Raw genomic sequence first — 14046 nt, 5'->3', positions numbered from 1 at the left:
ATTTCTACATGTCCAAAATGTCACCTAGAAGAAAACCATGAGAATGGCGTCCAATTTTCCTTAAAGGGGGTTGGGTATGTTTTTGGTTGTTTGCTATGGCTATGAAATTTTATTGTCATTGGGAGATATTTATTAGTAATGGTCTTATTCAAAGTGAAACAAGGAACATATAGGAATATCTTATAGGAATAGAAAAAAAGGTAGATTATTGAATCTACTCAACTTAGGGTTTTATTTATTATTCCCAAATAAGGTTAATTTTAACTCTGTTATAGGATTTTGCATATTGATGAAAAAATAAGTCTATTTTTGATACATTGGTATAAGCTTTATTATATTGATAAGAAGTCAAGGTTACTTCCAATACTTTTTTTTAAATTTATTTTAATTTTATTTTTCTTTTTAGTTACATTTTGTTAACTCTGTGTCCCAGCTGTATCCCGCTCCCTCATTCCCTCCCCAACCCCACACTCCTTCCCTGGTCTCCTCCCTGCCCCTTTCCAAGTCCACTGATAGGGGAGGACCTCCTCCCCTTTCATTTGACCCTGTTTTATCAGGTATCTTCAGGGCTGGCTGCAAAGTCCTCCTCTGTGGCCTAACAGGACTGCTCCTCCCCTAGGGGGGGGGAGGTCAAAGAGCCTGCCCTTGAGATCCTGTTAGAAATAGTCCTTGTTTCCCTTACTTTGGGAAACTACTTGGTTACTGAGCTACCACGGGCCACATCCAAGCAGAAGTTCTAGGTTATATCCATAGATGGTCCTTGGTTGAGTGTCAGTCTCAGAAAAGACCCTGTGCCTGGATATATTTGGTCCTTGTAGAGCTCCTATCCTTTCCTTATCATACTAACTCCCCTTCTTTCATATGATTCCCTGTACTCTGCAGAGGGTTTGGTTATGAGTCTTAGTGTCTGCTTTGAAACACTGGTAGGTAGAGTCTTTCAGATGCCTTTTGTGGTAGACTCCTGTCATACATTCAATGCACATCCCATTTGTTTTTCTAAATGAGGATTGATCATCTTCACCTGTATCCACTTTCTTGATTATCTTCTTTAGGTGTGTAGATTACATTATGTTTATCATATCTTGTAGGTCTATACAAGCGAGTATATACCATGTTTGCCTTTCTCCTTCTGGGATTCTTCACTCAGAATGATCTTTTCTAGATCCCACCACTTGCCTGCAAATTTCATGATTTCCTCCTTTTTGATTGCTGAGTAGTATTCCATTGTGTAAAAATACCACAATTTCTTTATCCATTCCTCCATTGATGGACATCTGGGTTGTTTCCAGGTTCTGGCTATTACAAATAAAGCTGCTACAAACATGGTTGAACAAATGTCCTTGTTGTGTACTTGAGCAAATTTTGGGTATATACCTAGGAGTGGTATAGCTGGGTCTTGAGGTAGCACTACTCCTAGTTGTCTGAGAAAGCACCAGATTGACTTCCAAAGTGGTTGTACCAGTTTACATTCCCACCAGCAATGGAGGAGGGTTCCCCATTCTCCACAACTCTCTCGTATGTGTTGTCATTTGAGTTTTTTATTTTAGCCATTTTGATGGGTGTAAGGTGAAATGTCAGGGTTGTTTTGATTTGTATCTCTCTGATGGCTAAGGATGTTGAACATCTCTTTAAGAGTTTCTCTGCCATTCTATATTCCTCTACAGAGAATTCTTTGTTTAGCTCTATACCCCATTTATTTTTTAATTTTTATTTTTTTATTGTTTCTTATTATTAGTTACATTTTATTAACTCTGTATCCCAGCTGTATCCCACTCCCTTATTTCCTCCCAATCCCACCCTCCCTCCCTCAGCTTCTCCCTGCCCCTTTCCAAGTCCATGGATTGGGGAGGACCTCCTCCCCTTTTGTCTGGCCCTGTTTTATCAGGTATCTTCAGGGCTGGCTGCAAAGTTCTCCTCTGTGGCCTAACAGGACTGCTCCTCCCTTGGGGGTGGGGAGGTCAAAGAGCCTGCCATTGAGTTCCTGTCAGAGATAGTCCCTGTTCCCCTTACTATGGGAAACCAATTGGTTATTGAGCTATCAGGAGCTTCATCCGAGCAAAGGTTCTAGATTATATCCATACATGGTCCTTGGTTGGGCCCATTTTTTAATTGGATTCCTTGATTTATTGCTTTTTAACTGTTCTTTATATATTCTTTACATATTCTGGATATCAGCCTTCTGTCAGTTATAAGGATAGTGAAGATCCTTTCCCAATCTGTAGGCTGCTGTTTTGTTCTGACAACTGTGTCTTTTGCTTTACAGAAGCTTTTCAGTTTCATGAGGTCCCATTTATTGATTTTTGCTCTTAGAGCCTGTGCTGTTGGTCTTCTGTTCAGGAAGTTGTCTCCTGTGTCAATGAGCTCTTCCCCAGTTTTTTTTTTCTAACCAATTTAGAGTATCTGGTTTTATGTTGAGGTCCTTGATCCACTTGGACTTCAGTTTTGTGCAGGGTGATAAATATGGATCTATTTTCATTTTTCTGCATGTAAACATCCAGTTGGACCAGCACTATTTGTTGAAGATGCTGTCTTTTTTCCATTGAATGGTTTTAGCTTCTTTGTAAAAAATCAAGTATTTATAGATGTATGGATTTATTTCTGGGTCTTCTATTCCGTTCCATTGATCATGTGTATTTTTCTCCTTCAGTTTGTTTATGTGGTGGATTACATTTTTGGATTTCCATATATTGAGGTACCATTGCATGCCTAGGATGAAGCCTACTTGATCATGGTGGATGATAACTTTGATGTGTTCTTGGATTCGGTTTTCAAGTAATTTGTTGATTATTTTTGCATCAATCAATATTCATAAGAGATATAGGTCTGAAGTTTTTTTTTTCTGTTCAGTCTGTGTGGTTTAGGTATCAAGGTGACTGCGGCTTCATAGAATGAGTTTGATAATATTCCTTCTGGTTCTATTTTGTGGAATAGTTTGGAGAGAATTGGAGTTAGCACTTCTTTGAAGGTCTGGTAGAATTCTGCACTGAATCCATCTGGCCCAGGGCTTTTTTTGGAAAGGAAACTGTTGACTACTTCTATTTCCTTGGGGGATATAGGACTATGCAATCTTTCTAGCCGATCTTGACTTAATTTTGCTAGATGGAATCTATGAAGAAAATTGTCCATTTCTTTTAGATTTTCAAATTTTGTGGCATATAGGCTTTTGTAGTACAAACTAATGAATGTTTGGTTTTCTTCAGTGTCTTTAGTTATGTCCCCCTTTTCAATTCTGATTTTGCTGATTTGGATAGTTTCTCTCTGCCTTTTAGTTAGTTTGTCTAAAGGTTTGCTTACCTTGTTGATTTTCTCAAAGAACCAGTTCTTGGTTTCATTGATTCTTTGAATAGTTTTATTTGTTTCTAATTGATTGATTTCAGCCCTGAGTTTGATAATTTCCAGCTGTCTGCTCCTCTTGGGTGTATTTGTTTCTTTTTTTTTTTCCTAAGACTTTCAGTTGGGCCATTAAGTTGCTTGTAAGAGATGTCACAAATTTCTTCTTGAAAGCACTTAGTGCTATGAATTTTTCTCTGAGCACTGCTTTCATTGTGTCCCATATATTAGGGTATGTTGTACCTTTATTTTCATTGAATTCTAGAAAGTCTTTAATTTCTTTCTTTATTTCTTCCTTAACCCAGCTGTCATTGAGCAGCAAGTTGTTCAGTTTCCATGTGATTGTAGGCTTTTTTCTAATTCCATTGTTGTTGAGGTCGAGCTTTAGTCCATGGTGGTCAGATAGAATACAGGGGATTATTTAAATCTTATTGAATCTGTTGAGGTTTACTTTGTGACCAACTATATCGTCTATTTTTGAGAAGGCTCCCTGATTTGCTGAAAAGAAGGTATACTCTTGAGTTTGAGTGAAAAGTTCTGTAGACATGTATTAGCTTCATTTGATTTCAGACCTCTGTAAGTGCCTTTATTTCCTTATCAGGCTTCTGTCTAGATGATCTGTCCCTTGATGAAAGTGGGGTGTTGAAGTCTCCTGCTATTAATTCATTGGGATTCATATGTGATTTAAGTTTTAATAATGTTTCATTTATGAATGTAGGCACTCTTGTATTTGGGGCATAGATGTTCAGAATTGTGATGTCCTCTTGGTGAATTTTTCCTTTGATGAGAATGTAGTGTCTCTCCTCATCTTTTTTGATTAATTTTGGTTGAAAGTCTATTTTATTAGATATTAGGATAGTTACCCCAGCTTGTTTTCTGGATCCCTTTGCTTGAAAAACATTTTTCCAGACCTTTACTCTGAGGTAGTGCTTATCTTTGTTGTAGAGTTGCGTTTCTTGGATGTAGCAGAATGTTTGATCCTACTTCTGCACCTATTCTTTTAGTCTATGTCTTTTTATTGGAGAGTTGAGTCCAATGATGTTGATAGATAATAGTGACCAATGAACGCTATTTCCTTTTATTGCTTCGTTGGTGGTCTTACTGTGTTTCATTGCTTGTTTTCTTTTCATTTTTGTTGGGATATTATCTGTATGCTATGTTGTCTTGGATGAAGCTATTTTCATTGGATTGGAGTTTTCCTTCTAGTATCTTCTGTAGGGCTGGTTTGCTGTGTTGATATTGCATAAATTTAGTTTTGTCATGGAATATTTTCTTTTCTCTATCTATGTTGATTGAATGCTTTGCAGGGTATAGTAGTCTGGGTTGGCATCTGTGGTCCCTTAAAGTCTGCCTGATACCTGCCCAGGCCCTTCTGGCTTTCATAGTTTCTGATGAGAAGTGCTGTGTGATTCTGATAGGTCTACCTTCATATGTTACTTGGCCTTTTTCCCTTTCTGCTTTTAATATCTTTTCTTTCTTCTGTAGATTTAGTGTTTTGACTATGATGTGACATGATGCATTTCTTTTCTGGTCTAGTCTATTTGGTGTTCTGTAGGCCTCTTGTATATTTATGGACATCTCTTTCTTTATATTGGGAGATTTTTCTTCCATGATTTTCTTGAAAATATTTTCTGGACCTTGGAGCCTGGAGTCTTCTTTTTCATCAATTCCTATTATTCTTAGATTTCGTCTTTTCATGGCATCCTTAATTTCCTGGATATTTTGTGTTTGAGACTTTTTTAATTTTACTTTTTCTTTGAGAAAAGTATCAATTTCTGTGAGTGTATCTTCAGCACCAGAGATTCTCTCTTCCATTTCTTGTATTCTGTTGGTGATGCTTACTTTTGTGGTTCATAATCTCTAATTTTCTCTAATTTCTTCAGCTCCAGGTTTTTCTAGTTTGTATTTTCTTTATTGATTCTAATTCTGTTTTCATGCCTTGCACCATTTCCTTCATCTGTTTGAATGTGGATTCCTGTCTCTCTTCAATGGTCTCTATTTTTTTGTTCATTTCCTCTCTATATGCCACTAATTGTATCTTTATTTTTGCCTCTATTTGTTTGACTACATTTGACTGTGTTTCTTTGAGAATTTTGTTCATTTTCTCTTCTGAATTTTTTATGTCTATTGCTCTGAGAGATTTGTTTGATTCCTCTTAATGAGCCTCAAATAATTGGGTAAGCATGTCTTTAAAGTTATTTTCCTGTGCTTCTGCTGAATTGGAGTATCCATTAATTTTGGGGGTTTCTGGTGAAGCCATGATGTCATGATTTATGTTGGATGTGTTCTTTTGCCTACCCCTGGCCATTGGCTTATATGTAACCTTCCCTGTTTGTTTCTGGGTTCTGCAGTTCATTCTGGTACTGTCTCTCTCTGTGTCTGAAGACTTCTTCAGGAAGCTGAGAGAGGTCCTGTGGCCTCAGTGTGTGCATTGGTGCTTTAGTTGTACCTGTGGAAGGAAAGACTGAGGGCACAAAAAGGTAAATGCAGCTGTGTGTGTGTGTGTGTGTGTGTGTGTGTGTGTGTGTAAGTGTGCCTGGAAGTGTGCCTCGAGGGACAGAGTGATAGAGAATGTTGAACACTTGAGTGTGTGGGAAGGGCTCTGTCTTGCAGGCTTCTAGGGGGTTACTTGTGCATGCACTGTATATGCAGCAGGCACTGGTGATAATTGCAGTGTAATTTCCAGCATTATCTGCCTTAACTCCTTAGTTGGACCCGCAGAGCTGGGGCTTCAATGTCCCAAGAGATCCTCTGTTTCCCAAAGTGGATGTGTGGGTGGGAGGGGTCCAATGTCTAACTTCTAGTTTAGAAGGGCCCTGGATCTGGGGCTCTGTAAACACTCAAGGGCGCACTCATCTTCAAGAAGGTCACATCAGTAAGAGCCAGGGCATCTGGGCTCTCTGCTCTCTGGTTTGGCCCTGCCTGGTCTTATGCAGGAGGACTGACAAGCTCTACCAGCTCAGTGCTGCTCCAGCCGCCAGGTTAGGAAGTCCAGCTGCACCTGGAGACTGGGATGCTAGTTCAGATGTCTTCTGAGAAGTCATGGGGGCCCTCCACTGTGCTCTTCAGTCCTGGGAGGCCCAGCACCTGGTGTGCCTAGCTTGTATGGCAGGTCTGCAAGGCTTTGGTGGGTATATAGCATATTATCTGTCACTGAGGGTTTAGGCAGGCTGTACAGTCAGTGGCTGAGAGACCCTGCAGAGTAAGTATGGCGGCTAGCAGACCTGGGACCCTGGGAGGGTGGCGCTGTGGTTCTGGGACTCCAAGGCAGGTACAGCTGGAAGTTGCAGCTAAGAGGCCAGGAGCCCCGCCTCATCTGCCACACTTCCCAGGCAGTAAGCTCTGAGCTGAGAACCTTGGTGAGCAGGCTGTGCTGAGAGGAAGGGAGTCCCAAAACAAAGGGGAGTGCTGGGAGATCAAAGGATCATTTCTCTCCTTCCCCACAAGTCCACAGGTGACCCAAGACCAAAGTTCTCACCCCTTGTGATGTTCCCTTGTTTAGAAAATCTCACAGTCATTTCCCTGGCTTCAGAAGTCCTTGCACTCACCAACTCAGGTGGTTCAGGTCCTCTGCAACTCAGAAACTGTGTGTGGTAGTCGCCATCTTGGCTCCACCCTCCTAAAACAGATTTATAATTGAGAAGTATATCAAATTTATTAGTGTAAACCACAGTTATATAAATATTGAGCACTTGGTATGTGTTCTGGGGTTTTTATACTTTATAAGAACATATAGACATGCAGATAGAGAAAAGTTCAAAACAGATGGATTTGCCAGTTCTTTACATTGGCCCTGATATAATAAACATATTGGTAGCAGTTCTAACTGGAACAAGTCTTTTCTACCTATAAATTATTAAAACACTTTCAGAGTTTAGTAATTCAGGTCATCACACTGGGAAAAATCACATTTTAATTGAAACTAATGGTAGGAAATGCCTCAAAGACAGTCTTATTGTTCTTTTCATGTTTTGTGGTGATGTAGAGCCTGGTACAGTGCTGTAGGCAGGAAGAAGCAACGGGAAGTTGTTGAAATATTTGGGAAGGGAGTTCTGAGGCTCACAGGCTTCCTTGCTGTCCACATAATTTCATAAGTCATTATGAAATTATGGAGTGTATATGTGTACATGTATGTGTCTTTATGTGTGTGTGTATGTGTACATGAACATCAAAACTTCAAAAAGAACCTTCACAATCCTGAAAACCCAGAGTCAAGCTTCTGTATTCACTAGGCACAACTTTCTGTGCTGGCACAGAGAGACAGCTGCAGATGGGTTCATTCAACTCCATGCTCAGATTTGTTACTTTGTGTCATAACCTCCAGGTTCTTTAAATGTAGCTTTAAAATGTGTTAAATGGAATTGCCTGATATATGCCTAAATGCAAGTGTACTTGCCTTTTCTGCTCTGGCTTCATTCATGGTGGTGGAATTTGTTAAGGGACCTAGAACAGTGGTTCTTTATAGTAAGGGAATAAGATCTTCTTGACTTCAGTTGAGGCTAGGTATGTGAAAGAGCAGAGAGCGCTGATTATACTGAAAAGACTGACTGCTGTGAGGAGTGCACATTTCATTGCTGTGCCTTACAATACAGGAAGTATGGTACAGTGTAAGCAAACTCTTGTTATCCCTTTTCCTCAGATTAAACACTTTTCTATAGCTAGGTGTTTCTATACCTGTAGTATTTATTGTAGCAATAGATGACTCTATATAAGAACTGTTTGTGATCTTCTATGTCTATTTAATCATAATCAAGGGCTACCTGCAAAGCACTAAGTGACAATAAAGCATATCCTTGCTAAGATATTAGGTAAATTGATAATAGAGAAAATGGTGATTTAAGATAGAAAAGTCAACAGAAAATGACAGTGATTATATGTGTCTTGCACACAAATGTACTGTATTACATACATCCAGTATACAATGTGCTGTCATATAAAAGAGAAAGTGTGTCCCTCTTCCTGGTGACATAGCTGTGTTAGAAAGTTTTATCGAGTGGTTTCTTTCCAAGAGCTCATTAAGCTCCTTACATGGCTTGCTTCGTTGAATCTCTCCTACCAGTTAAAAATTGGTTTTGTCACAGAACTTCCTAATATTTCCCCACAACTGCTGCAATTGCTTGGTTTGTGTATCTGTACTCGAGGGTGTCAGTGTTTGCTCTTCTACCTCATAAAATGTGTCAGCATTAGAGGTGTGGGAAAAGGAGTTTTGACCTTACATACTTTATTGCTGTGTTGGTTGGGGTACGCAGGCCTACATCTTTGCAAAAGGCATAAATATCTATTATTGTTGCATTATTATCTTAGAACAAAATGCAAGCATAAAACTAGAGGTAAATGGAAAAACAAGAAGCCTCACAATGTGGAAATTACTTAATGCACAAAGAAAACTCCTCTTTGGTAGATGCACATGAGTGACTGAATGGAAGGGGCTCCTGGCAGGACTTATTAATAGCATCATCATAGGCAGCCTTGGGACCCACATTTGTGGGATCTGTCAGACCAACATCTCAAATGGATTTCAAGTCATTAGAGAAGATCTAATCATTTTGTCACTCACAATACTCTACACAAACACATATAAAAACCAAGCCCCACTGCTCCTGCCAGCCTTTTGACTTCTCCCAGCATCCTCCCCTCCAGCTTTCCATTCCCCTCCTGTCTGCCTGCTGTCCTTCAAGTTCTCTATAATCCTTGCTTTCCCTTGACCCTCTTTACTCTTGTTCTCCATTGATGCCAATAAAAATAAACAGCTTATTTAAAACAAATGAGTTTAGGCCCATAATGCATGATTAATGTGTGCCTTTTATTATTATTTAGTTAAAATATACTTGTGGCATTGGATTTTTAAATTAATTGTTTTAATAGTATACAGAATAATGGGTTTCATTACGACATTTTCGCATGCACGTGCATGCACGTACACACACATGCACACACAGTCTTTGTACTTAGCTAATATTTGCCCACAAAATAACTTTAGAAACAAATCTAAAGAAAATAGAAAACTGAAATGCTATTTTGTGTCACCAAACTTCTTTATAAATACATACAGTGGTAGCCCTTGTGAGACCACTCTTATGCTTACTGATCCCAGGGTGCAGAAAGAATTAGCTTATTCAAGAAAACGCCAAGTTATAATTAGTCTTGTGTATTACAATAATCTGATCTCATCCTCCACTTCTTTCTCATGTGATACTCCCAGTGGGAGTTCTGAATGAAAAATGACAATGAAGTTGGGCATTAATAATGACATACCTGTGAAGTATGAACATTTTCCTATAGTAAAACTTGAAATCTGTCCCATCTTACTCCTGTATTTTTCAATTAATGAAATAACATCATCATATTTTTTAATTAAAAAAGTCAGTCATAAATTTTAAAGTAATTCAAAATAAGAACATAAAATAAATTCCCCCTATGTAAATATGTCTTTCCTCTTACTGTAGTTATAAACACAAAGCTATATTTAATTTTATTTTTTATAGTTTTAAGTGTCTAGGTTTGATAGTTTCCTCAAGCAAAAAGAAACAAAAGAAAGAAAGAAAAAGTAAAACTCGGAAAAAAAGTCTATAATAATTCTGAAGGTCAGACACGTTTCATAATTTGGCCACTCAGGTCACCAGATAGTTTATGATTACTAACTGAGGTGACCAATTTCTAAATACATTAATTAAGAGGGAAAATGCGATTGTCTGCTAGCCTTAAAATTTTAAAACGTTTTTTAAAAATAGTGCACCTTTGAGAGAGTCATAGTTTAATGAACTGCTAACTAGTCAAAGAAAAACACAGAATCAAAATACATTATAAGTGTACATCCACACAAAGCCCAAACTTGCATAGTTTCCACAGCCTTAAAATTTAAGAGTAGATCATCAACAAGACAATAAATATACCGTAGTCTATTCTAAGAGTGGAATATTACTTAACAATGCAAAAGAATATGCTATTGCTTTTTACAAGATGGAAGAATCCAACTCAGTGACTGACTCTTTGATCAGCTCCCCCTCAGGGGGGAAGCAGCCTTACCAGGCCACAGAGGAAGACAATGCAGCCAGTCCTGATGAGACGTGATAGGCTAGGGTCAGATAGAAAGGGAGGTCCTCCTCCCCATCAGTGGATTTGGAGAGAGGCATGAGAGGAGATAAGGGAGGGAGGGCCAGATTAGGAAGGGATGAGGGTAGGGGCTTCAGTTGGGATACAAAGTGAATAAATTGTAATTGCTAAATTGTAATTAAAAAAAAACAAGATAGAAGAATCTCAGCATAACTGTATTTTATTAAAATTAACAGACCAGGAATAAAAGACAGAGGTGGAGGGAGAGTGCAAACCATTTTTGTAATGTTACAGGAAATTAAACATAATTTTTAGTAACAAAAAGTAGGTCAGTAACATGCAGAGGGTGTTTGTAAAATTTTCCAGGACAAGGAAATTATGGGTGACATATTTTTGTTTGTTTTCTTACTTGTTTTTGAGTCAGGGTTTCTCTGTGTTGCCTTTGCTGTCCTGGACTCACTTTGTAGACCAGGCTGGCCTCTAACTCACAGAGAACCGCCTCCCTCTGCCTCCCCGAGTGCTGGGATAACGGGCATGCACTACTGAGCCTGGTAGTGATACACGTTCATTATTTTGACAGGTGATAGATTCATAAGTGTATATGCCTGTAAAGATTTAAATTATTCAGTTAAATTTGAGAAGTTATTTATATATAGTTTTACTTCAACAATTGTGCTATACAAAATACAAAAGGACTACCCAGAATAAGTACATCAACTATTCACAACACATGGGAGCCATTAGCAAAAACAATCACACAATAGGTTTTGGTGCTGTTGTAATACACAGACCTTTCTCACACTTGTGAAAAATTTGGGAATTCCAATTGTTTTTTGGGTTTAGTAGCTGAGGTTTATGGTTTCTGTCTTGACTTAAACTATTGTCCTGTTTTATTTTTAATTAAAAGCAGTATATTCCTGAATGTAAAGAACAACACAAATCTCGATTCCATCTCTTGTAATGTATGACTTAAGACAGTCAGCTAAACCATGGTCCAAACACTGCTAAACAATCATTTGCGGCAGAGGTAAGCTGAAAGACATTTTCATCTTGAAAAAATAGGATCAATCTGCAAAGCCTTTTGATTTTATGATTGTGTTTGTCATAAAACCATTTTTGGTGGCTTACCTTGATTGCAGCTTGACACAGTTGGGAGGAGGAGATCTCATATGAAGAGTTTCCTCCATTTAATTGGCCATAGAATTCTCTGGGCATTTCCTTGATTCTCTTTCATACAGGTGTTCTTTCTACACTATGGCAAATGCCATCCCTAAGCAAGTGGCCTGGACTGCATAAGAAAGGAAGATGAATACAAGTGAGAGAGGAGGTCAGTAAGCTGCACTATGCCATGGGCTCTTTCAGTTTCTGCTTCGGGCTCCTAACTTGAGTTTGCAAACATGGGGTCCTTCAATGACAGACTGTAACTTGTAAAATGAACTAAACCCTTTTCTCCCCAGGATGCTTTCAGTTAGTATGTCATCACAACAGAAAGCAAACTAAGACACACCTCCAAAATTTTTTTCTCTTTCATTTCTTACCATGTGGATAATAAAGACAAAGAAAGAGTGGAAGAGTGTCTCTGAGAGGCGCTTATAGACAAATAACAGATAATATCTGCACATGTTTGCCTCAGATGGATATCTTGTAAGTAAACCCATTTTAACTGATTTCAGCAAAATTTTGTTTGAATCCATAGTAAGTTATAGAAATACCACATTGACTCTCTTTCAGAACAGAACATGGCTACCCAAGGCCCCTAAGAACGTCCTTGTATGGCTCAGTGTAAAGGACTGAGATGACTCCAGCCTACTGTTATTTTCTTCTAATTTTATTACAGAAAACAGTGTGTTTGCTTTTAATTAAAATTGTAGATGCAGAGCCTGATTTAGGTCAATTCCCATCTTACGGTAGAGAGTTACCATGAAAACCAGACAACACACAGGGGTAAAGATGGAAGGAGAGCACTTCAATGTCAATAAGACAGAACCAACATTCAGTAGACAGAGTATTGATGTGTCTGACATTACCTGAAAGACAAACATTTTCTGCCTTAACATATTATGATTTAAATTTATTGCTCTGATTTTTACAGACATTTGAAATTAATGCAAACATTTATATTTAGAGTGAGCTATTTATTAATTTTCAAAATATCCTCCCTTCATTTTGGTCAGAATTGGTTCTCACATGTCATAGAGTACTGAATATAAGATCTACAAAAAAAAAGTGTCACTGAGCCTATGAATTTATAGTTGATCTTATGTTAAGATTCAGTTAACATTTGCATTCAAAATTTTTTACACAGTTATGACCATGTTTCCCCACTCTGGACTTTTTTTTTTCTTTTTTCTAGTGGAGTTCCCCACTGAAAGGCAGAGAAAATCAACTTCTCCCCTTTTCCTGTGCACTTTCACCTGGTGGCCTACTTTGCTTTTTGAGTCTTAAAAATATGGCTTTATTGGAAAACTAAAAGATTATAAACTATTGAGTAATGTAAGTCAGGTGAGTATTGTGTGACTCAGCCCTGTATTTATTTATTTATTTTTACAGAAAATCTGATCAGTAGGCAGAGTCACTTAGTGACTTCTAAATGATCCTAAGGTATGGGCACTTGTCAACACAAAATTTTCTGAACGTGGAAATGAGAGGAAAAGATCTAGCTTTTCAGAAGACATATGAACAAACATTGCTGGCTAAGACATTCACATAGTATCATGAAATACTACCCACAAACCTTTTCTCCAAAAATGTAAAAGCTTTCCTTGGGCCCTCACTGATCTATTAGCATAAAGTCACTTTTAAATTTGCTGTTATAAGTAATTGAAATGGATTTATTAATTAATCCATGATATAATCATTATTAATTACTCTTAACTTCATAGCATTTCATGTAATATGCTCCATAGCTCTTTAATATCCAGAAAGATAGAATTCATAGTTAACCCTGAAGACAATTGACCCACAAAAGCAGTTATGGACTGAATTAAAACAAAGAAATTAATGTAACACTTGAAAAGGGAAAATAAATAGCTTCTACAAACGTTCATGCTTATTTTGCTTACACCAGGACTAGTTGTTTCATATTAGGATAATAAACTCAATTCTACTTTGTACATTTCTTATTCATTGACTACCCAATAATGACACCTATTTTTTTAAAAAAAGCATATATAGATTGTAATGTTAGAGAAAATAATTGTATCTGTTTTCATTTAAATTTTTACAAAAAAAAATAAGACGTGTTAGTTTTTCAATACCAAAAAGTCACTTATAGGGAGATGATGTTGACTGGAAAACAAAACATCCTCTAATTACTAAAATATTTTAGAATTTGCCAATCTCTGTGTATTTGCCTAAAATTACATCCTTTGCTCTGCACATTACTTATTGGCCACTAATTGTTTTTGTAGGCTGTTTATTATTCTATTCAAAGAACATACCATGTAAACTTTCTCTCCGACCCATGGTAAGCACAAGAACAAATTGTATAGGCTCTTGTTTTGCATAAATAAAAGTATAATAAGGAAGAGCAGTGTGGCCTAAGCAAATATCAAAAGCTAAGACAGGCAGCTAGGTAAGAGATAAAAGTACGTTCTTTACCTTAAGCTCCCTCAGAATGAAACATACAAAGAAAGGCTAAAAATTACATAGAATTTAACATAA

At 37.7% G+C, this 14046-nt stretch overlaps 1 long non-coding RNA gene across 7 annotated transcripts in view; it reads left to right on the top strand.

Annotated features, from left to right (window-relative positions):
• The window catches only part of LOC132654208 (uncharacterized), a 41092-nt gene that overhangs the window by 15619 nt on the left and 11427 nt on the right, over window positions 1–14046 (top strand). For 2 of the 7 annotated variants that reach the window (XR_009591852.1, XR_009591849.1), the window contains 3 exons: window positions 11622–11710; window positions 11841–12027; window positions 12737–12885. This is a non-coding gene — a long non-coding RNA (uncharacterized LOC132654208). Of the gene's footprint in view, window positions 1–5677; window positions 5811–11621; window positions 11711–11840; window positions 12028–12736; window positions 12886–14046 lie in introns of those variants that run through there. The other 5 variants (XR_009591850.1, XR_009591848.1, XR_009591851.1 and 2 more) reach the window with 3 other exon arrangements.

The sequence above is a fragment of the Meriones unguiculatus genome, chromosome 5 (genome assembly GCF_030254825.1).
Source record: "Meriones unguiculatus strain TT.TT164.6M chromosome 5, Bangor_MerUng_6.1, whole genome shotgun sequence".
Taxonomy (NCBI): Eukaryota; Metazoa; Chordata; class Mammalia; order Rodentia; family Muridae; genus Meriones; species Meriones unguiculatus.
The sequence above is the reverse complement of the archived record's forward strand: the minus strand, read 5'-3'. Positions and strand labels throughout refer to the sequence as shown.